Here is a 22,311-nt window from a genome sequence, read left to right as displayed (position 1 = left end):
CTAGTAAATCCGAGTAAAACCGGTCAAACATTTCACAAAGACTATCTGACTAAGTTTGTGGGACTGGCAACTATTCTTTGGTTTATATTTATATTTTATTTCGTAAATTAGGCCTAGTTTTAACGCGGTTGGGAGTTATTTTTGTTAGTCTGAGAAAATGTCTAAAAAATTTACAACTTCGAAACTGATGTTTTTTACTAGTACTTTGCTTTTTAATAATTAGAATTATTTAACATTAATTAAGGAGATTGCATAAAACAAAGAGAATGATTGATCTAGCTGTCTTGCTAATGTTATTAGATGGAAAAATGTACATACGCAGGCTCCCGTTGAAATTTCAAAAAACTATTCGGAAAAAAAAGTAGTTCGGAGTAAACACCGTCATACATTGGATTGTTAATACTATCTCATCGGTAAAATATGGTTTATTAATATTATTATCCCTTCTTTAATCGAAATAATATGGACTCGGTAAAGATTATGCCGTGATGCGTTTGGCGGGAAATTCTAAATTGTATTCCATTGTTTCCGAAATACTTGAACGACAAGGATTTTATCATCCGCAATTTTCGCGTCCTTTTACGAACAGCGAGTGCAGGGGTGGAAGGGGGGGGGGTGCTAATCCAGGTTTTTCAGAAGAGGCGGAGGAGGAGGAATACCATTTAGAAGCAATGAATACATCAAAAACCCGTGACGAGCTTATCCAATCAGATTCCTCATAGAGGGAGCAACAGGCGGGTCTGCCAGTGAAAGCCCCTTCACGGCGCCGGAGAGAGAGCGGCAACTGTACACGCGGAGGAGAGAGAACGGACTCGTAAATTGTCTCTAGTCGAGGTTCAACTCGCTCCAGTAGAAGATGCTCCAGAAACTCGCTTAAGATTAAGTGTATCGCGAGTCCAACTGTTTCGTTTACCGAGCGCCGATAAACATAGTGCTTATGATCCTACTTAATCGTAAAGAAAACACGACTTACAAGGTAAGTCTCGCAATTTATTTTCGTTAACGCCCGTTTACCGCCTATTAATTACTTTTGATTAAATTGCTTACAAATTTCCGATTTGTTCGAACGCGCGTTGTCATTTGTAAAATTTAATATCGAGATTCTATTGTCGTTAATTTACCATTTTTAAAAGAATTTAAGGATATTTAATATAAGCATTTGATTATTATTCAGTAACATATTGGTCGCTGCCACTTTCGTAAGCTTTTAAATAGCAAAACGGTTCATCTGAGTAATTCGGTAAATATTATAAAATTTGCATTGCCATCAATTGAAAGAAATGTGTAACCCAATCTTAACATCGAATTTTGTGACTTACTTAAAGAAATTATATTTGCTGGTTTAATTTATTTAAAAAATATTTTAGGGTAAAAATTTAAGATGTTTAGCCAGGGCCCGAAAACGTGGACGGCGAACGTGTAGCTGAGTGGCTTCATTATGGACAGCCTGAACATCTTACAAATTCCCCCGTTCACGGTTTCGTACGCTGGCTTAATCCATCTATTACCCGTGTTCTTGGTTACTCTAAAAGTTCTGAAAACCATAGTATCCTTAACGAGCGTTAATTAAAGCCTATCATTATTAAGAGTAGACCGTCTAATTAAATTATATATTATTATTATTATTATGTATATAATTTTTGTTGTTGTAAACATTGCGTTTTCTCTATTATTATTGCATACGTGTAATAATTATAGAGAAAACGTAACGTTCGGTACCGAATTCGCGCAACAACAAAAATGATCATTAAAATAACCAATTTCGACGAGAAACCAAATCATTACTGGAATTCTAGATGGATCAATATGAAAATTATTGTAAAATTTTGACTAGAGGGATCAAATACTTCATTTGAATAATAAGGAAACATTCTTGGTTTCAAATGACAACATTAAAATGAGGACCCCCCACCCCACCCCGATAAACCTAGATACAAAGGATTATGTTGTGAAAAAATCAGTCCGCGATTTGTTTGTCGATGCCGGTGGCCTTTTTCCCCTCTTTCGGGTGGCTGCTTCTTCGTACAAATGGTAAGAAATGAATCAATGAAAAAAGAGCGGCCGAGTCCCGTCCAATCGCCGTTCAATGGTCTGGCTTTGGCGTTCAGTTCGATGAATAATCAGCAAAGCAGCCGCGAACAACGGATCCAGGGATTCCAGGCCGCCGCGCCGTATTGACCGATTTCGCTTCTCTCCAAAATAAATGAGGATGAAATTTTCGTACGTTAATGATTGTAATCAATTACCATTTTTGACGTTTTTAAAGTTCGTCGAACTTTGTCGGTCGAAATTAATACTGGTTTATTGAGCGCGAAACGCGTTTGTTTATCTTGACACGCCATTTTAAAGGCATTTCTTTAATTAACTGAGACACACCGTGTGTCTCTCAGAATTTAAAGGGCTCTAGAAATTGTTGATGTATATAAAATGATTAATTTCATATTAAATGGACTTTTTTGATTCGTTTAATTACACTCCGTGAAATGATTATTATAAATTTAACTTCGAACTTTGTTTCGCCTAATTAATTTCTCAAAAACAGGGAGTCGAGTTTATTAGTAGACTAAGAAAGGTGTAAGCACATTAGACAGAGCGCTCCTCTGGACACTTATAAAGACAGAAAAACTAACCGAAAATATCGGAATTTGTAGAATAAACTATGGATACAGATACTTCGTGGTTTAGATACACTATTTACTACTTTCTTTATATAAAACGTCTCTAAACCATGAACTGTTTGTCTCTAAAGTTTTTTCTACTTACAGTATATATGCATGTTAAAAGATTTTCCATATATAATTATCAGAATTTATTTAGCACAGTTTTAAGCCGAGATACCTGTATAGTACAGCGACGAATCCATTCGGACTACTAGGCATAGTCTGATACTGGAGGAACGTTATAAGTGGTAGCGTCGTTGAAGGCGTACTATGAAGAAATTTCATATCCTCAGTCAGTGAATAATTAAAAGTCGATTTTTCCGAAGCTTACCCAAAATCTTATTCGCCTGGGGTGGAAGTTGAGGATTATTTATTTCATTCTTAACTATTCAATACAGCGTGATGCTGATGAAGTTCTTACCCCATCTAGTGGTAGAAACCGTTACTTATCATTCTTATAAAATCAAGTAAAATAAAGCATTATCCTCAAACTATGATAACTCGTCGGATTAAACTCCAAACCAACAAGAGATTTAAGGCAGTGACTACGAAGGGCAGAGATAGAAATAAGGTTGGAGTAAAACTAAAATACCCGGGTTTTATGGTTTAAACCAGTTTTTTTAAAACAGTGGTTTATTTTACTATTTTTTGCTTGCGTTAATTCATTTTAACTGTACATATTGTTCTTATTTAACTAAAATTTATTTTGGGTTAAAAAAATTTAAGTAACAAAATTATATGCCCAGATTAAAAAAAACTTTTTTAATTTACTTAAACATCTTTTAAACAAACACACAATTTTAGATACTTTATCAGTGCCCAGTCGATTATTATTAGCCTATAATCAACTATAGAACAGCAGTAAAATGTGTTGTTGTAGGTTTTCAATATTTCAAAAGTTTCGCCAGAAACGAAGTACAAATATTTTGGCCAAGAAGACGTTTTTGTGTTAGCTTCGTAGTGATTAGGTCAGAAAATGTACAAATAATTGGAAACAATTTAGAGTGAATAGTAGCAAAGTTAAAAAACCGAAGGATTAAAAAACCACTTGCATTAAACCTAACCCGTGTGGTTTAGACCAGCTAACTCTGGATAGAACACGCCGAAACTGCCTGGAACTAGAGGTCGGCGGAACGAATAAATTAACCGGCAAAATTTCGATTAACCATAAAAAGTTTGGTTAATTGTTGTTTATGAAAATTTTTTACTAATAAACAACGATTTAACATGCAAAAGTAATCGGTTTTTTCGCATATTTTTCGGATAATTTGCGGTTATGAATAAAAATAAATAATTGTAGACTTTCTTATTCAAACGCCGATCTCTACCTAGAACTAGAATTAAATTTAATTAAATTGTTACTTTACAATTTAATTTCGAATTCTGTATAAATTATTGGGCATCAACCATTACGTATCCGAGTTTAAATACAGAGCGGTAGTGGCACTAAGAATAGCGGCAAAGCCATCATTAAGGGCGCGTGGGAAACGAAAGTATGAGCGCATTAGCCGCGTTCCGCTCAACCGGCGCTATTGGCAACGCGGCAGAAAAGGACCGCTTTCAAACAATGGCGGCAATGAGGGAACACGAACTCGCGCGCCTCGAAAAGCCAATCTATATTCGGGCATTTTCCGGAGGAAGGTTGGCTTTTCCTTACAATCATGTTGAACAACAGAGAAGAGCAAATGCGAGGCGCTCAAGCCGTGATTTGCGATGGCGGCCTTGGTTGGGAAAGCGGCGAGGGCTTATAAGGCGCCGAAGCTAAAACAAATCGAACTTTTGGTAGCGCCGTATCCGGGAAACGGTTTCTACCTATTATATTTTTATTGGGGATGCACCGATCGAGAGGCCTTTCAGAAAGCCTGTTATTTTTTCTTAAGAAAAATAAAATAGGGCCTTTTAGTTCGAAAGTTGGCCAAACACATTTCTCGCGTAAAGTATCGTAAATAATCTATAAAAAGAACGATTTGTTTAGCGAATATTTGTTATTATTCTGTCAGAAAGTCGGTAGAGCAAAAATTCTGGCTTTTTTGCCCACTCTAGCCTTTAAAAAAACGTTTGGACATCTCGCGTAACCTGCCCAACAGAATTTCACACGGGTCGTTGCCGACTCGCGTACAGCGGCCGCGAATCGTGACAAGGCACCTGAAAAATGTACGGAAATTTTGGGGTTAAACTTATTTCTCTGGCGAGTCATTTCTTTATGGTCAACTGGCAGTGGCGTAGACAAGGGGGGGTTTCCTGGTCCAGACCCCCCTTGGTCCCACCTTTGACTGTACTAAATTAATTAATTAATCTATTAATTTACGGTACGGGGTATATAAATTACTAGTGCTTGTACTAAATTTCCACCCCTTCTCGACGCCCCTCATAACATTCACATACTTCGATCCCCCCCTTGACGAATTACTGTCTACGCCACTGTCAACTGGAAGGTCAACTGGAAACCTGTTTACAAAGTAGTTTACATATTACTGAAATTAAAATTATTGTAGTTAAGGCGATAATCACAGTTGTAAAGAATGTTTTCGGGTGATGAGAGTAAACGTGGGCAGAACCGCCGTTCGCCTCGTGAACAAGAACCACGCCCCCCTTCGTGTTTGCTCGTGCATTCTTTCCCCTTTCTCAAGATATAAATATCTTCCAGGGAATTCAGAGTTGCCAGATGGTCGGTTTTCCCGCCCGATTGGGCTCTTTTTCAAAGTGCTTTGCGGGGGGAAAAGGCTTAGGTGGGAGGCTGATTTTTCGGCTCGTTTTTGCGGTTTCTACCAAATAGCGGGTGCCCAGCGGTCTAGGGAATAATTATACCGTAAAATGTGTAAACTCAGGAAAATTTGAATTAAAACGAGGCGATAGCGTTATAGCCGAAGTCCAGGGGTAAAGGTTACGGATGACTTCACTAATATTAGACCGCAATTTTGCTTATAACAAAAATTATATTGGTTTTGTTATTGTTTCTATAAAGTAAGTATTTGACCGAAAATTCACGCTTTAAAAAAAATTCTACTCTATTATGTAAACATTTTGCTACAAAATGGGTCAGAATTTGGGCTATTTTTCGAAAAACATTTTTAACGGTGGGCGCTTTTTTGGGCTAGTTTAATTTCCGATTGGGCTGAGAAACTTCACTGATACCTGACCAATTTGCTGTGGATCCCGAAAACAGGGGCTATATAGTTGCGCATACGTAATTTTCCGTTCAACTGAGTACACTATTGCCGTTTTTAGAATTTGGCGCAAAGTCGAGATATTTTCTGCCGGTACAATAAGGTATCCGAATTGCCATTAGCAAACGTGAAGACGGATCATAATAATCAGCCCGATGAAAACCATTATCAAGCGCATCGAATAGTACGAATCCATCGCCTATTTCACGAGTCAATGGCCCATACATTTCCGCATTATTGGTTGCCGGAATATTTATGGACTAATTTCAACGCGGTGTTTGCCTCGATTCGCAACGGGTACATAATATATTACACAATGATACAATCTCAATGCAAAATCTCCATTCGGAAATTCCGGAGGCATATCGTTACGTCTGTTAACGCTAAAACGATATACGTTCTACGAATGCCCCGAAAGCAAATTTAAAGAAAATCAAACGACGACCATAGATAGAGTTGGTTCAGCAACGATGAAACAGATGGCGCTACCCCGTTCATTTTGAAAAGCTCTAAGGATTTTAAAGACTTAACTACTCGGATGGCGATGCTAGAATTACGAAACTAATTGCGTTTTTCTTTGGATTGCTCCGAAAAATCTCTAGGTAAATTTTCTGTTCGAAAGCAGGGTTGAACGATTTATTGAAGAGAATCGAAAGGTTTTTGGAAACAGTATTTTAGAGGCAATTTTAGTTAAAATAAAGGCTTAGCCTAATGACCAAACGTACTATTTTAGCAGAAAATGTATTAAATATATTTTCAATTTTAAAATTAATACCGTACAAATATTCTGTCAGAACGATGAAGAAAATTTAATATAATGAAAATTATCTCCCTACTAGTAAGTCGGGTTTTCTCCAGAAATTTTCAGTTTCCTCTTCCAGTGGCGCAGACAAGGGGGGGGGTTCCGGGTTCAGACCCCTCCCTTGGGCCTACCTTTGACTGTATTAAATTTCCACCTTCTCGACCCCCTCTTAACATTCACGTACTTCGACCCCCCCCCTTGACGAATTTCTGGCTACGCCACTGCCTCTTTCCATAAATACTTGTCGAGGTTAACGGTATTAGTGAATGTAAGGAGCTGTTAGCTCGCGCGCCATGAAGGGCTAGCTAACCAACGCAATAGAACCCGACCACCCGAATTAAGGGCATTATAAAAGTCGCTAGATGGCTTGGGCCTAAGGTGGTGTTTTTGCTATTAGCCTAGCTGATTATTATTATTATTATAAATTCCCGGAGCAACATCCTTATGTAAAACGCGTTTCTCTCTGAAATCTACACTCGATAACCAAATGGATAACCTTCGAAGTACTCCGAGAGCAGTACGAGCAGTGCAACGGTAAGTGCCATTATAGCTGAGCCATCTATTTTTCAGAAATAAAAACCGAGTACCTCGGGACTGGCCAAAAATGTCCCCCGGTTAAATTAAATTATCCGTCGTTTTTCTTCGAGTTCGAAGTATGAGGCTTCAAAAGATTGTCGATTGGTCAAATTTCGTCCGAGATAGAATTTCATACCTCTGCGCGGACAAATATTCGAGATTGGATTACGGGTTTTCTTCGGTGAGACAGCTCGGAAGACTTTTATAGAAGATATAATTTTGATGAGCAAGATATTCTTAAATTGGCCGTATAGTTAAATTAAAGGGCACTGCGTAGTAAAAAAACGGCTCCTATTTTCTTACGTCTGACTCATCAAAATCTAAAAATGTGAGACTAGCTTTTAACACTTAAGGAAAAAAGGTCTTTGAGTACTACGATGATATACAGTTATTACTTTTTGCTTAAGATACAAAGTGCATCCCCGACCTTCGACGGGAGAAACTTTCTCCGCTAGTGGCGTGACCGAGCTCTAAGCAGACGGCGCTTGATTATTCTTCTTATCTAGGCTGCATTCAGTAACGCTCAACGTTCAGATATTTCGATGAGCGTTACTGAACGCAGCCTAGATAACAACGATTTATTCCATTGGTGTTTAAAAATTAAAAACACGTGCCGTCTGCTTAAGGGACGTGACTAGTGGCGAAAGCTTTTTCTTGGATACCCATTTTGGTTTAAGTTCACGTCGTTTCTCCGAATGCAGACGCTCTGATTTGGGAATAATATTTCACTATTTTTCCGGTGGCCCTAAATGGGCTAGAGTGTGCAATAACTGGTGGCTTTACCGGGGAGTCGGGGTCTGGCTCATGTAACCCATAAGGGCGGTGGCGCACTGGGAGATGTTACCTCTGATCAAATGGTCCTATCTCCACCTCCAACTTCGGGTTTGGGCTGGAATCTGGCTCAGGCTAACGGAGAGGGTCCGTGCAAACTGGCCAAGTCGGCGGATTGGGTAGGTGCTGTGCGGTGGCGGGCGTCCGTATGAGGGCACGGTAGTCCTGTTTCCCAGCCTTTTGGGGCACACCGGGGTCTCCGGTGCCAGCTGTGCCGGGTTATGTCGACCGCTGTGTGCCCGTCGTTCCCCTTTAGGAGCTCTCTCCAAAGGGTTTGACTCTTTACCTACGTAGGTAGGGTGTTGGCTGGAGTTGCTACAGCATCCATTCTAAATTCCACTGCTGTGTGCGGAGTGGGAAATGGTCCACCCATTGCTGCACCATCTGCTGGGTTGAGTGGCTTGCGTCTAAGGTGTGACAATCAGTAGTAGGGTACTACTACCCATGCTGGATTTGTCACCTGTCTGGGCTTGGGGACACTGGCGTATTGTACTATGATGATAGGCCTCCGGTGGTACGGCCCCTGTTGCTAGGTACACCGGGCTATAAATTCTGACACACTATTTTTCCTGCTTATGGGTAGGTACACTAGCAGACAGTTTGCATACGTTACTAAGCAAAAAAACGGACGAACTTCGTCTTTTAATTGTTTAGCAAAAGTGGTTATCGAAATTGGCCTGAAACTCCTTGCTCGTAGCGTCGTAGGCATATGTCGTAGGTACATGTAATCTGCGCCTTTAATTTCAGCTCACAGATCACGAGACAAAACGTCACACGATCCTGAGAAATAATAATACGCGTTACCATGGCCACGAACACTAACTACATCTACAAGCTAGCTACGAATTAGCCCCATTAAGAATTTATACGCTCTCCGTGAACTTTAATGTTTCTGGTGGATCAACAAATTTCACCTTTCTGTATCCAGGATTAACACAAGCTATGGGCGAATGGTGCTATTTGCTTTAATAACCAGTCGTAACGCGTACTATTTATTTCATAGTCCCTTTAAGAATATTCTACAGCAAATGCCTTCTTTGTGTAAAACCCAATTTAGAACTAAACAAAATAGGACACGTTCTCATTTAGGTGGCGTAGATCTAACTTTTAGAGCCGCACGCTAAAACAGGCCTTGTGAATTCGACATAAGAAAGCTCTCCACTTTTAGACTTATCCCAACTAATGAACCGAAAAAAACCTTTATTTCTCGTATAAACACGAGGTACAAACTTAATAGGTGAAATGCTCAAAAACAGGGCAAACTCGTTAGCGAAATGAACGAGTGAAAGCCACGCGCTGAAGCCGAAATGACCTTGTACGCGTTTCCTAAGAACGGCAAATGTGCTGATAATTAAGAGGCGACTTGACAATTCTAGCAACGGGATAGCCGTTACAAGGCATCGAGTATCAGTCTACCTTTTCGGGCCGCGTGTTTTTGAAAAATGGGCTAATGACACGGAAACCGTGCAAAAAACAAGCAGTTGCCAAGGAAACGAACGTACAACAGGTAGCCGTAAAAATAGACACTTAACCGTTACAAAGCTGTCGAAGCCTTACAAAACGCCGTTGTCTCGTTACTTTCAATATAAAATAGTTAAGCTACACTCGGGCTTTGGCCAGTTTAATGAAAACATGATTTTGGTTACCGCGTGTTTTAAATATATTCGGATTATTTACAGTGTTAGAGTCAATAAAACCGGACGGGTAAATATTGCGCAAACAGTACGCGCAAAATATTCAATACACGTGGAAGTCTCTAATGATATGATCCTATTATTTTTCTACATGCTAAAAGGGTCAATAGTATTTTGATAGTATATAATAATTGATCTGTTTACATCATTAACCTTTCAATGAACTTACCTTTACTTTTCCGTGTACCACTGTGGTTCCATATTATTTACGCTAATTCTAATTGTACGAATAATCCTATTTCATCGATTCTACGGAGTATTCTCGTGCAGTCAGTATCGATATAATTGATGGGCTATGTTTCATTCCTACATGAGAGTCATGGCCGCCATATAGTCTATTTGCGCGCGGGAGAGCTCAGAGCTTGGAATAAGTTTTCATTCCCATTTTTTTGTATTATGTAAGACTAAGATCCCGCCATCTATTGGGCAAAATCAAAAGTATTAATAAATTTTTCACAATGCCATATTTTTTAAATATACTTTAATATATATTATAACGATAAAGTTAAATCTAAAATGAGTACGTTTATTATAATATTTTATTATTAATGAGTAAAATTATATTATACATAAAAAGCAAGCAAATATGAATTAAATGTAATTTATGTGAAATTAAAATATAATACAATATAAAACATCAAATATGATATTTAAAAATAACGTATTTATAAAAATAATATATTTATAAAAATAATATATTTATAATATTAAATTATTACACTAATATCTATGAATAATGTTAATATTCCGTTCTAAAATAAAAAAGTAGCTAAAATGGGGCTGAGCGTCGGTATAAGATCATAGCACCGGAGCTATACACTCTTTTATATCCTTATTTGTGAGAGCTGCCATTTTATTACAGGTCTGATTTCAAAAAGGGCATGCAAGGCCGCTTCACGCGGTCAAGTGCACGCGACGTCTCGAGCTGATGAGCACGTGCAGGCGCCCTAGCCTGTACTATTTTAAATTAAGCCTGTAATGAAATGGCCGACTTCGTAAAAGAGTGTATAAGCTGCTGTCACAGGCAGGCCCTGACTGGCCCGGGCGGCTAACCGGCGATCGCCGGTCACATCGGGGCCAACTCAAATTGGGGGCCAAAGAGGAAATATTTTGCATTAATGGGAAATGGGGCCCATACGATTGCGTAGCCGGTGGGGCCAGCTACTAGCCAGTCCGGCCCTGGTCACAGCTGCTAGGTTCTTCCTCTTGACTAAACTCGTAATACCGAAGCTTACAAAATCAGGCTACCTCAAAATTTATTGATTTCAACTAAAAGATAAATACAGAAAACAAACTGTAAAGATCGCGTGCGGACACCATCTAAGAGTCATTACTTCCATTTCCGAATTTTCATTCGCAGTCAACGCAAAATAGTGCTTTAAACGCGTACATTTTACGTGAAACCTAATGAGTGTTATCGATCGAATCCATTCCGGGAATCCACTTTTTAAAACAATGTTTTTGCCTAGGAGCAACAAACACAGCGCCCCACACAAGGAGAACGCAACCCGTCAGAAGTCGTCGATTTTCACGCGTACATTTTTCATTGGTTAGACGCTTTAGCGCCTGCTGCCGTCGGAAGGGGAAAATTCGGAAATTGTCTTCCCCCCCGCCCGTAAAACGTTCAGCGTAAAGGTTCGTCCAATGAAATTTGTACGCCACACCGCGTTAGCGTGTTTAAAGGCTAGCCTCGTTCTCCTTGTGTTTGTTGCTCCTATGGTTTTGCATACGCCATCGTTCGCAATCACGCGTAAAAGTAAAAGCGTAACTCGAGAAACACATTTTGGCGGAACTTCCAATAAGAATTCATTTCGCGTATACAATCCCGGCCAACCCCGCATCGGACGCTAGCCTAGTTATGCTAATTGAGAATCTGGCCATGGGGGGAGGAAAATTATTCGTCTCAAATATCGGATTTCAAAGGGAAACCGCCATTCTTTCTCTTTCAAAGCGAATTAATTTTTCTTGTTTAGAGTTTTCCCGGAAGGTGGTGTCCACATTGGCGCTATACGCGTTTCATATTCCCCTTTTTAAACAGTGGCGTAACTAGGCGTATAGGGACCCTCAAGCTTAGCCATCCACCACGACGGGTGAACTGTCAATAAGTGGTTTCTTTTCGCTTGTTCCAGGATTTCAGAGTAGGGTAAAAAGAGTACAGCTATGACGTCAGTTTACTCCGATTCTGTGGTGGCGAATAGTTCGAATCGTAGTAAAACCGTTATTCCAAAATGGCTGCCTGTGACATTTTTAGCATATAAATTCTGGCTAGCAGACAAAAAAAATCCGATTTACTGTACACCTCCTTTTCAGAAGGAGTAAAAAGAGTAGCCCTAATACTCCGGAACAAGCGAATAGTTTATGGGGTGGAGTAATTCGAATAAAAAGAGTACACTTTTAGTCCAAGAGCTGGCTAAAAGAAACCACTTACTATTTTAATATGTATTTTTTGAAGCGTTTAAATTTTGATGACGCGTAAACGCACAAACCCCAACCATTAGTTTACAAATAAGTTTATAGAATACCTAATCTCGAAAGTCCATTACCTTGTTTTCCAAAGTTCGGCTAACATCGTACGAGATTGAAAATCCGCTTTATATTCAACTTAGTTTTAATATTTAACGACGAAGCTGTTTTAGTATGCGAGCAAAAACTGGCTCTTCACCACTTGAATATTTCATCAAATAAGGGACGGCACACTCAATTTTAAACCCGAAATCGCCAAATAGCAACGCGTGATTAGCTCTAAATTCTTGAAGATTTATCACGTACAGCTCTTACTTTCGAAATAAAATTTCACGGTTTCAAATCCTAGCCGACCGTATGAGTTTTTTAATATCATATCCGAATACCAAAACGTAGAAATGTAAGTCTATATAACAACGATAAAATAATATCGATAATTCTCTAAACGAAAAAAGACTAGCGGTCTTGACCTGGCGTGACGTGAAGGGGTCGAGAAAGGAAGCGTAATATATTGTTCAATCTAAACTCGGCACGAGCTTTTTCTCGAAATGCGGCTAGCCAGCTTTTAAAGTAAAGATCTCCACTGCAGTAAATGAAATTTAGGGCCAAGTAATAAACTCCCCTCGCTTCTGCTTCGAGACAGATTCGCCAGCCAGATACACACACACACACGCACACACACACACACACACACACACACACACACACGGCCTAAACAAAATAAATACCAGGAAATACGACTTGAAGGGGATTCCACGATATGGGAAAAACGAAACAAGAGGGCCCTATTGAATACGATACAGTCCAACATACTACACGTTTCTGTAATAAAGATTTCGCTTGTGAGCAATAGGATAATAATGAAACTTAATGCTATAGTCATATGGGAGCAATTTTCAAAGCTCTTTTTCATTAGACAGAGTTGTAATTAAATCTTTGGTGGGGTGGTGGAGTAGTGAGCACTTTCATCTCGCAGCGAGAGGAACCGGGTTCGATCTCAACTTGTGGCACTGAATGAAAACTTCTAACTGGTTAGAGTTATCCTTCCATGAAACAGGGTCTAAAATAGTGGGCAGTTTTTGGGCAGTGCTATATATCGGGAATTTATCGCAAAAAATAGAATAATTGTACCTACTACCTTCTGTGTGCAACTATTGTTGTGTTATTTAACAAGTTGTTAATAAATAAAATAATTCCAAGGTTCCAACTGCTTTTATAGCTCATTGAAATGATGTATTGGTGGTTTAGTTTGTATATAGTGGCTCGCGCGCCGATTTGTTTTTGGCCAGTTCTAAAAAATCCTTATTTTAGCCCCCTACGATGAAAACTTGTTAATGGTAATAGTGAGTGTAGGTAACTGCCATTAAAAGTCGCAAGATCCTATGGTGGTGCCTTGTTTTAGTTTTCTGCGCTTATTGTTAGTTAGTATATCTACGCCACGTTAAACTTGATGCGTTTTTATTCGCGAACCAGTTGTCTCGCTTTTCAGTAAGAGCACTGTCGCGATACCTATGATAGCCAATATGGTAGTCATCGAAGTCTACAGTAAATTCAATTCTTCTATCTAAACAAAGTCAAATTTGTAAGTACGTGGATTCTGCGGCGAGAAGTTCGCGAAAAAGTAACGACCACTGTCACTCGGGGTGAAAATGCGAAGTGTATAAGTTAGAAGCGCCGAAAGTTATAAACGTTGAAAAACCGTCGAAACAGGCAGTTTTAGAGTAACTTCGCTGGAGAGAGCGCAAGGGGGAACCAACGTCTAGTTTCCTCGGGGGAACATTTGCAGGATTTTAATGTCCCTTACTAAATTGTCCCAGGAGAAAGAAAGATGCCCCACAGGCTGGGCTCGATAGCCTTTCCGAGTAATTTGACCGACGGAGAAAAAATGACCTGAAATGGACATTGGGTAAAACGGGCACCCACCTTCCCGGGGGCGGTTGAATGGCCGCAGCCGGTTCGCTTAACCACTTACTTAATTGGTAGGCATCGTTAATGGATCTAGATAAGGTGCAAAACCGCGTGACTTATAACGCGTTTATCAGTGGAAATCGCTCTCCCGATATAGTTCCGCTTTCCTAATCGTAGTTTACTGTGTTTATATCTTGGAAAATAAATTAAGGCGTTGTTTGATTAATGTAATGAGCGGGAAAAGTAAATTTATATACGCTCTATACGAGATAAACCAAGTCCCGGGCGGTCCGGCCACGTCACACCTAGGATGCAAAGTGTAAAAAAGAAATATGGTTCTACCTTCTGTAATTACTCTGCTCGCATTCGCATCAGTATGATTACTATTAGTATTCATACTAACAGGTGGGCAAATAACTTTAACCGTGTGTTAGAAATCTAAACGTTCGTGTTAACTACATCAGATAAGACCTAACCACCAAGAAAAAACCTATTGTTTTCGTTTAAAATCCAACGCCATCTCGGAAAATTACCATACCACACCCAAAAGCTGCAGTAATTGTTAGCCGGTTTAGTTTAAATTCACAGATATCTGAATATAATCCGCTAGTCAGATCACGCTAATATTTTATATTACCCTCAACCTGAAATCTGATCTGAACTCATCGAATCAGATTTGGTTAGCTGAGCAATTATCTGATTCACGCGTATAATACGAAATCTTGTAGAAAGTAAATTAAAATAAACTTAAATTACTATTTCTAAACGAATTTATTCGGGAAGATATATATCAAATCGATAACTGCGAAGCGTCTAAAATCTGCGCACATTCTGGCGGTCGGTTTACGATGAATTTAGATTAGTTTCTGGTTTAAACTATATCTGGTTTGATATTTGATACATATCAACTGATCTGAAAATATCTTCACGTAAATGGGGATAATCTGATATTTAATCTATCGTAAATAATTGATCGTGTCAGATTTAATCTCTAGCCTGTAGCCTGAGCTCAATAAGGCAATAAATTCTTATATCTGCTACATCTATAGTTCATTTAATATATTGTCAAATATAAGTTCGAAAAGTAATCTCTAACGGGAACAAATTTTGCTCATATGACGTTAAAAAGTTACAGTCTGAAACTAAATCATTTATTTATAATTGGGAATTGGATTCTTTTCACAATTTGGTTTCGGGTTTTTGAAAGGTAATGTTTTCACGAATTGGAAGTTTTATCCAACTCATGCATAACCATTTCGCCATTCTTCGCCTTTATGTCGGCGCGTTCTTGCCGATTCTAAGAAATGTGAAAGATTCATTTGGTTTAGGTTTCAGCTTTCGAAGACATTTCGGAACCTTTTTTACTCCCAAATCGACGATTTATTTCAAGAAATTAAATTTTCATTTGAATAGAAAACCTTTTGAAATGAGAAAAAATAAGCGTTTTGATACCTTTATTTCGCGTAGCAAACCCATCTGACAACCTCCATGGAGACGACATTTTTATTTCCGGTTGTTCTCATCGACGGAAAACTAGGCGTAGAAATTGACCTACGTGATTCAGTCATATTAACAATGTATTCGAGTGTACGGAGAATATGAGGGCAGCACCATCGTGATACTCGAAAGAAAAACCACGTCCATCGGCCTTTCCTCCTGTAATTTTTCGCCTTTTCTTCTGCTAAGGAGGAACAAACTCCAGCACGATGGCGGATCTGTCAGTGTTGGTGCAGCGTGCTTTGAATACAATTAAATGTGACTTGATCAGCAGTAAGATGGTAATTTCTACGTCCAGATGTTCAAGTTCCATAGAGTCCATCTTCGGCTCGCGTGGCATGAAGTGCTTGCCACCACCCTCCTACGCATTGTAACCCGACCACCTGTTTAAGGCATTACAAGTCGCTAGATGACTTGGGAATTAGCCTAGCTGAATATAAAAAATAATAAATTTAGCAAAAATTAATGATTTTAGATGATACACGTCATTTTTGGTTTTAAGTTGACTACGATATTTATTCGCGAGCTTTAAAAAAGGATTTTGCGAGCTTCGTCGTGTAAACCTAAGAATTACAGTCGGTGTGAGAACTCAAAAATATCTACCGCAGAACCGTTTCTTGAGAAATAAGTAGAACTAAGCCTCCCAATTTAAAAGCTGCCCATTTTGAAGGTCGGGATCATCATTTTCAAGGTCGTGATCGTCATTTTCAAGGTCAAGTTTTCAGTAGTTAATTTGTATTATAAGAATTTAGTATATTTTCCGAGATAAACTTTTTGAAGGTCACGAATTGAACTTCTGTGCTAGGTCTTGGCGTAGTTGGACTCCCACCAGAGTTAGAGATGTGAGCCGGTAATGGTAAGATTACGGTAAATTTACCGAGTGGTTTTACCGGTAACTTTTCCAATTATTTTCATAAAGCGAAAAACACCCCAAAATATTTTGTTAAACTTCAAATAAAAGAAGAAACAATTACATTTTACATTGGACCGGAAAACCAAATCATTTTCCTGTTAAAGACTCCGAATTCCCGGCACTGTGATTCTACGTTCCATACATTTAAATGTATTTCTAAGAAGTTATCTACGAGGTTTATCTAACAAGGAGACAACCAGAGGTGTAACACACCGATTTTGTTCAAACTCGGGGGTTTGGTAGACCTTCGTGTAACTTGAAACACCCTAAAGGGAAATGTCTCCATAGGCAACCGTTTTGCCATGGCAACCAAAAATGTTTTTGACAACACAAAATGGAAATTTTCCCATAGAAAATAACATGGGAATCTGACTAATATTAAGGGTACCCCCTGTAAAAAAAAAATTAATTTTTGAAAATGCTAAAAATAGAAAATATAAATAAAAAAATAATGGAAAAGTTCGAAGTTGATTAAAATCTTTACAGGGGTACCCTTACATTTGGTCAGATTCCCATGTTATATTCAATAGGAAAATTTCAATTTTGTATTGTCAAAAACATTTTTGGTTGCCATGGCAAAACGGTTGCCTATGGAGACATTTCCCTTTAGGGTGTTTCAAGTTACATGAAGGTCTACCAAACCCCCGAGTTTGAACTAAATCGGTGCGTTACACCTCGGGTCGTCTCCTTGTAAGTTTAATGTAACCTAAGGCTATGGTAAAAGTAAAATACTATTTTAATAATTATTGTGACATCAAACCATTATTTTGATTAAATAAAAAAACTCATGGTAAATTTACCGTTTTTATTTTTACCGGTAAATTCACGTCACTAACCAGAGTGCGTACGTCTCTCCCGTTCTTCAACTTTTCCGCCAGAATAAACTTTTTAGATCAAGTACGAATCTCCGAGGAACACTCGTCGCTCATTTACATAGAGCAGTCTGAAAATAGTCCGTATATTTTGAAAAAAAAATGATAATTTTCGGCACTTTACTTCAAAAATATATGGAAACCCGCATTTCGATGAATGTACAGACGCAGCCTTTTGAAAATTTTATGAACAATATTCGTTTTTTTAACGGTACACGGGGTGAAAAACGTTGAATTTCTATAGCACGCTCAAACGCATTTTCCATTATGTACGGTAGATTTTTTCTTCTTAAAAGATTCAACTGCCGTAAATGTCAACAAGAAACTTTGGTAGCTTTCGGTAAACACGTCTCCTTCTCACATTTTTTAAAACCTTATTATTAGATTTTCGGTATATTGGAGAGTAACGTTTCGAATAAAGTACCCCGTAAGTTCGTCCAGAAATATATAGAAAAAACTCCCGAGTTTGAGCGTATACGAAATAGGTGGGCGAGCTATTTAGTCGTCCACCGTCTTAATACTGTCTTAAGACGGAGGGCTGAGTAGCCTTGACAACTTGGTTTAAAACGAACATGTCCTCTCTCCGCTTTTCGCGTGATGGACAGACCTCAACGGCGATATAGCAAAACGGCCTTACATAATAATAATAATAACGGTAATAAAAAAAGAAGCCTGGAAGGTCGGCTTCCCTGCCATTTTTTTCGCCCCCCCCCCTCCCCTCGACTGGCTTATACGAGTATTCGCTTATAACATATCTTTCTGGAAGTAAGCACATCTGGCGCTGTAAACATAGCAAGTTCTTAAGGGTGGTGAAATAGGCCTAGCGCAAAGTAAATGCTTCGGCATTCCTCCCGACGTTAGCGAAAAGCTCTCAGCCGAAAATAATCCTTCAAATACGGTAGCGGTTTATTTCAAACGAAGCTCAAAACGCCTGTAAGGAAGGCTAGCTGGCAAAAAGAATAATATTACCATAAGAAACTCGAACCCAGGTCGGTGGGTACCACGCCACACCGACCCTTCGAGGCAATACTCGATGTTTTCGCTCCCAGTCTTCCAAGAAATGCGAAATGAAAAATGCGCCGAGAGAAAGAGGCGGCAATACATTGCCTTTAATTTATGTAAATTGGTTTCCGGTTTATTTTTGGAAATACTTTTGCGGGTTTGGCCATCATAAATCATATTATCGTCGCTCGGTGTTGGAGCTCGTATTTCTTACAAAATCCGCTTTATCTTAGAATTGTTGTTTCTACAGTTGTAAACTTTTATTAAATAAAGAAAAAGATTACCTGGATTTTAGATATACAGGGTGTTACGCAAAGATTTGAAAGAAATGTATGGGGTGAGTTGAGAAGTATTCCTGTTTTTGTCCCATTTTCCTACGATGAGTTAAAAGAGAGTCAGAGAGCTTCAAGGTGTGGCCTACTAGCCCCTGGAAGTAGGCTGCAACCAGCGCAAAACCAAGCAGCAGGGAAATGCGAACATTAAGGTTTGGGTTCGTGTCATAGGTGAAAAAGAACTTTGTAAACCAATCGAGGTAACCAGCGTACAAAAGTAAATTTAATCAGTATTTAAAGTCCCTGTTGCTTGGTTTTACGCTGGTTGCAGCCTACTTCCAGGGGCTAGTAGCCCACATTTTGAAGCTCTCTGGCGCTCGTTTAACTCATCGTAGGAAAATAAGAAAAAACAGGTATACTTCTCAACTCACCCCCTACAACTCCTTCAAATTTTTTGCATACACTTTTGAAACACCCTGTATGTTTTCAATCTTCAATACCTGATGGTATAAAGTATTTTGAAGAAAATAGTTAAAAGAAAATGAACATCTGGAGACGGGCAGCCTCCCACCCTGACAAAAGCTATCGCGATATAACTTTAAATATCATTTAAGTGTTGTATTCAGCTTTGAATAGACTTTGTTTCACGACATTTCCCCTCGCTATAACCGCCATTGTCGTTCACCTAGCCACGGCCGTCTCGAGATCTGCTTCGCGCTCATAGCGGCCCTGGGCACGGCCCCCTGCACGCGCTTACGCTGCTCGCGACGATAGCGGCCCCGGCAAAGAATTTCCTCCCCATGTATTTTAACGACAGCGATTTTCCGTCGCTTGGAACGCTGGTGTAACAACCGGAATCTATCAAAGAGGCGGGAAGTTTAACATACGTTTCAAAGGCGATGAATTTGCATTAGTGAAGTTTTTTTCCAACTGTTTTATTGAATTTGGAGAAGTTTGTAACAAACAATTAGTAATTACACTTTTTAAGTATGTAAGTTTTCATTTCAAAAATTTTTTTTTTATAAATATCTCAATATTTTGAGTGGTAACATTTTATTGCTAAGCCTAACCATAAATGGTTTAAGTTTTGTATTGGCAATGAGTTTTCAAGTTATTAAAAACTGTATTTTGTAGTTATTTAAGACTATAATTATGATAACTGCTCATAATTTTTGTCATATTCACCAAACTTTGTTCTTTATAATTTGCATAAGATAAAACATTAATACTTTGCTCAAATGCTATTACCCTGGCTGCGTTACATCCTGTTTTTTTAATAAGTGAAAATTACCGGGAGGGGCAGGTCACTTCCATTTTGGGTGCGTCTTAATCATAGTAAAATTATTAAATCAAGGTAATCGTGATTAAATCAGGGTAATTAAAATTAAACAAATTGTTGGAAGTTTTCAACAGCAACACGGAGCAGAGCGCAGATACCGAAATAAATCCAGTGACATCAGCTACAAGTAATGAACGGTTTATTTTCGACTTGGTTAAGATATATATATATACATTACAATTAATGAAACGATGGTAGTACAACAGAAAACTGACTAGTAAGAACAGACTAGTACTGTTGAATGACTTTAACAAAAATTAATCAAGATTAGAAAATCTAACCACGCTTTAAACGAGATTTAATCATTCTAATCAGGATCTAATTTTTTTAATCAGGATTTAATCATTTTAATCAGATTTAAACATTTTAATTAGATTTAATCATTTTAATCACGATTTAAACTTAATCATGATTTAAACATTTTAATCAATATAATCGGGCGAATCGAGATTTTATCGATCGCGGTAAATACGAAATAATAATTCTAATCATTTAGTAAATTATTCTAATAAGCTCGATAAAATCACGCACAATTATAATCATTCCAATCGGCAATATAATCATTCTGATTCTCGTTCTAATTTCTAATCGCGATTTAATCATACTAATCACGATTTAATCATTTCAATCAGATTTAATCATTTAGTCATGATTAAATCAGATTTAAAGATTATATTAATTAATTAAACATGATTTAATCAACATAATCGTGATTAAATTGAATTTAATCAAAATAATCACGATTTAATCTTTTAAGAGATGCGTCGTTAATCAAGGAAGTGACCTGCCCCTCCAAATTACCCAATTAAGAAATACCAGCATTTTTCTGTTCCATTGTGTTCATCTACTTTTAAGAAGGCCAAAGTGTCATTTCATCAGTTACCCGCTGATGAAAATTTATACAAACTGTGGATTAAGAGCATCTCTAGGAATGATTTTGTAGTCAACGAAGCATACACTTCACATGGAAGATTTGTTTGTGGTTTGCATTTTAAGGAACTTCAGTTAATGATAGTCTGTTGTGAGGCTTATGCGTAATCCTAGTATTTGGAACCAGATGTACGTCACTACCTATTACTTAATTGGTGGCATTACATATGAGCCAATATACGATAAGGTCTCAAATTCGAATATAACTACCATCAGAAACGAAAAGAATGTTTATCCACATCATCCAGCATATTTCAACATTATCCAGCATGTTCCTACATCATCCAGCATGTTCCTACATCCTTCAGCATGTTCCTACATCATCCAGTAATTTTAATTGAATCTTGATGAATTTTACTTAAAAAAAGCTGATTACTTTAATGTGAGCGTGGGACTACTAAGTTATCGAGATTCTTAGTCAGGAATGGATTAAAAGCAATTAACCAAAACCAATTTTAACTTAAATTATGGTAAAAAAAAATGGGAATCTCTACATTTAGGCCTAACCCATATTGTGATTTGTGAACTGTGAGTGAGACTAGTGAGTCTGTGATTTAGAATGCTTACATGTCTCATACATAGATTTTCAGCAATCTTCAACATTGTCTCACTTTGTTAACTGTAAAAATAATATTCTAGTTTTATAATCTGCATTACATTTACTACTTATTTACTTAAATTGAAGTTAACTTTGTAAATATTAAAACAACTTACTATCAAAGAACTCTAAGAATAAAATCGAAAAACAACAGCTGATAAGAGGACACATGACTAGTTCTTTTGTTTACATTATTAACGTCGACAGCGTCTTCTTTGTCTGGTTTTCTCGGCGCGTATTTTGATTTAAAAAATATCCAAATGTATTTTACTTATTTATTAATAAGTAATTTAAAGATTACGGAAATAAATTATAACGCTAAAATTACACAATTAGTAATAATTAATGAAACTCTAAAAATTGGAACGTTTTCGCCATATACTCCAGCCATTTCTTAGTTGTTACGTCAGCGCCAAAGGTCGATGTAGGAAAAAAGTTAACTAATTTCACTTTCGCAATTTTCAGTCGATCGCTGGGGCCGCTATCGTCGCGAGCAGCGTGAGCGCGTGCAGGGGGCCGTGCCCAGGCAAAGATTTCCTCTCCTATGTATTTCCGCGAATACCTTCTTTTAACACTAGGAGCGCTGTCCGAGCCCCCCCTTAAATGTCAAAAATTAGCGGGATATTTAATAGTTTTCTATGGCGGTAAATTCAACTAGTTAATCCTTTTTGCATTGTTGTTCAAAAACTTCTGGAAAGTTTGGGATATACATCTTATGATTTGATCTTTATCTAATAAGTTTTCATTTAAAACATTTATTTAATTAAAGTAATATGCTTATATTGAG

The 22,311-nt window shown here is 38.1% G+C and overlaps 1 protein-coding gene across 1 annotated transcript in view; it reads left to right on the top strand.

Moving 5' to 3' along the window:
* The first annotated feature begins 797 nt into the window (after positions 1 to 797).
* The window catches only part of LOC149947862 (prolactin-releasing peptide receptor-like), a 53,293-nt gene continuing 31,779 nt past the window's right edge, over positions 798 to 22,311 (top strand). The window contains exon 1 of the mRNA XM_090171351.1: positions 798 to 976. The gene's annotated coding sequence lies outside the window, so the exon portion shown is untranslated. The remainder of the gene's footprint in view (positions 977 to 22,311) is intronic.

This window comes from Leiobunum rupestre, chromosome 4 (genome assembly GCF_980474605.1).
Source record: "Leiobunum rupestre chromosome 4, qqLeiRupe1.1.hap1, whole genome shotgun sequence".
NCBI classification, from domain to species: Eukaryota; Metazoa; Arthropoda; class Arachnida; order Opiliones; family Sclerosomatidae; genus Leiobunum; species Leiobunum rupestre.
Note: the sequence above shows the minus strand (reverse complement) of the source record. Positions and strands in the feature narration are given on the sequence as shown.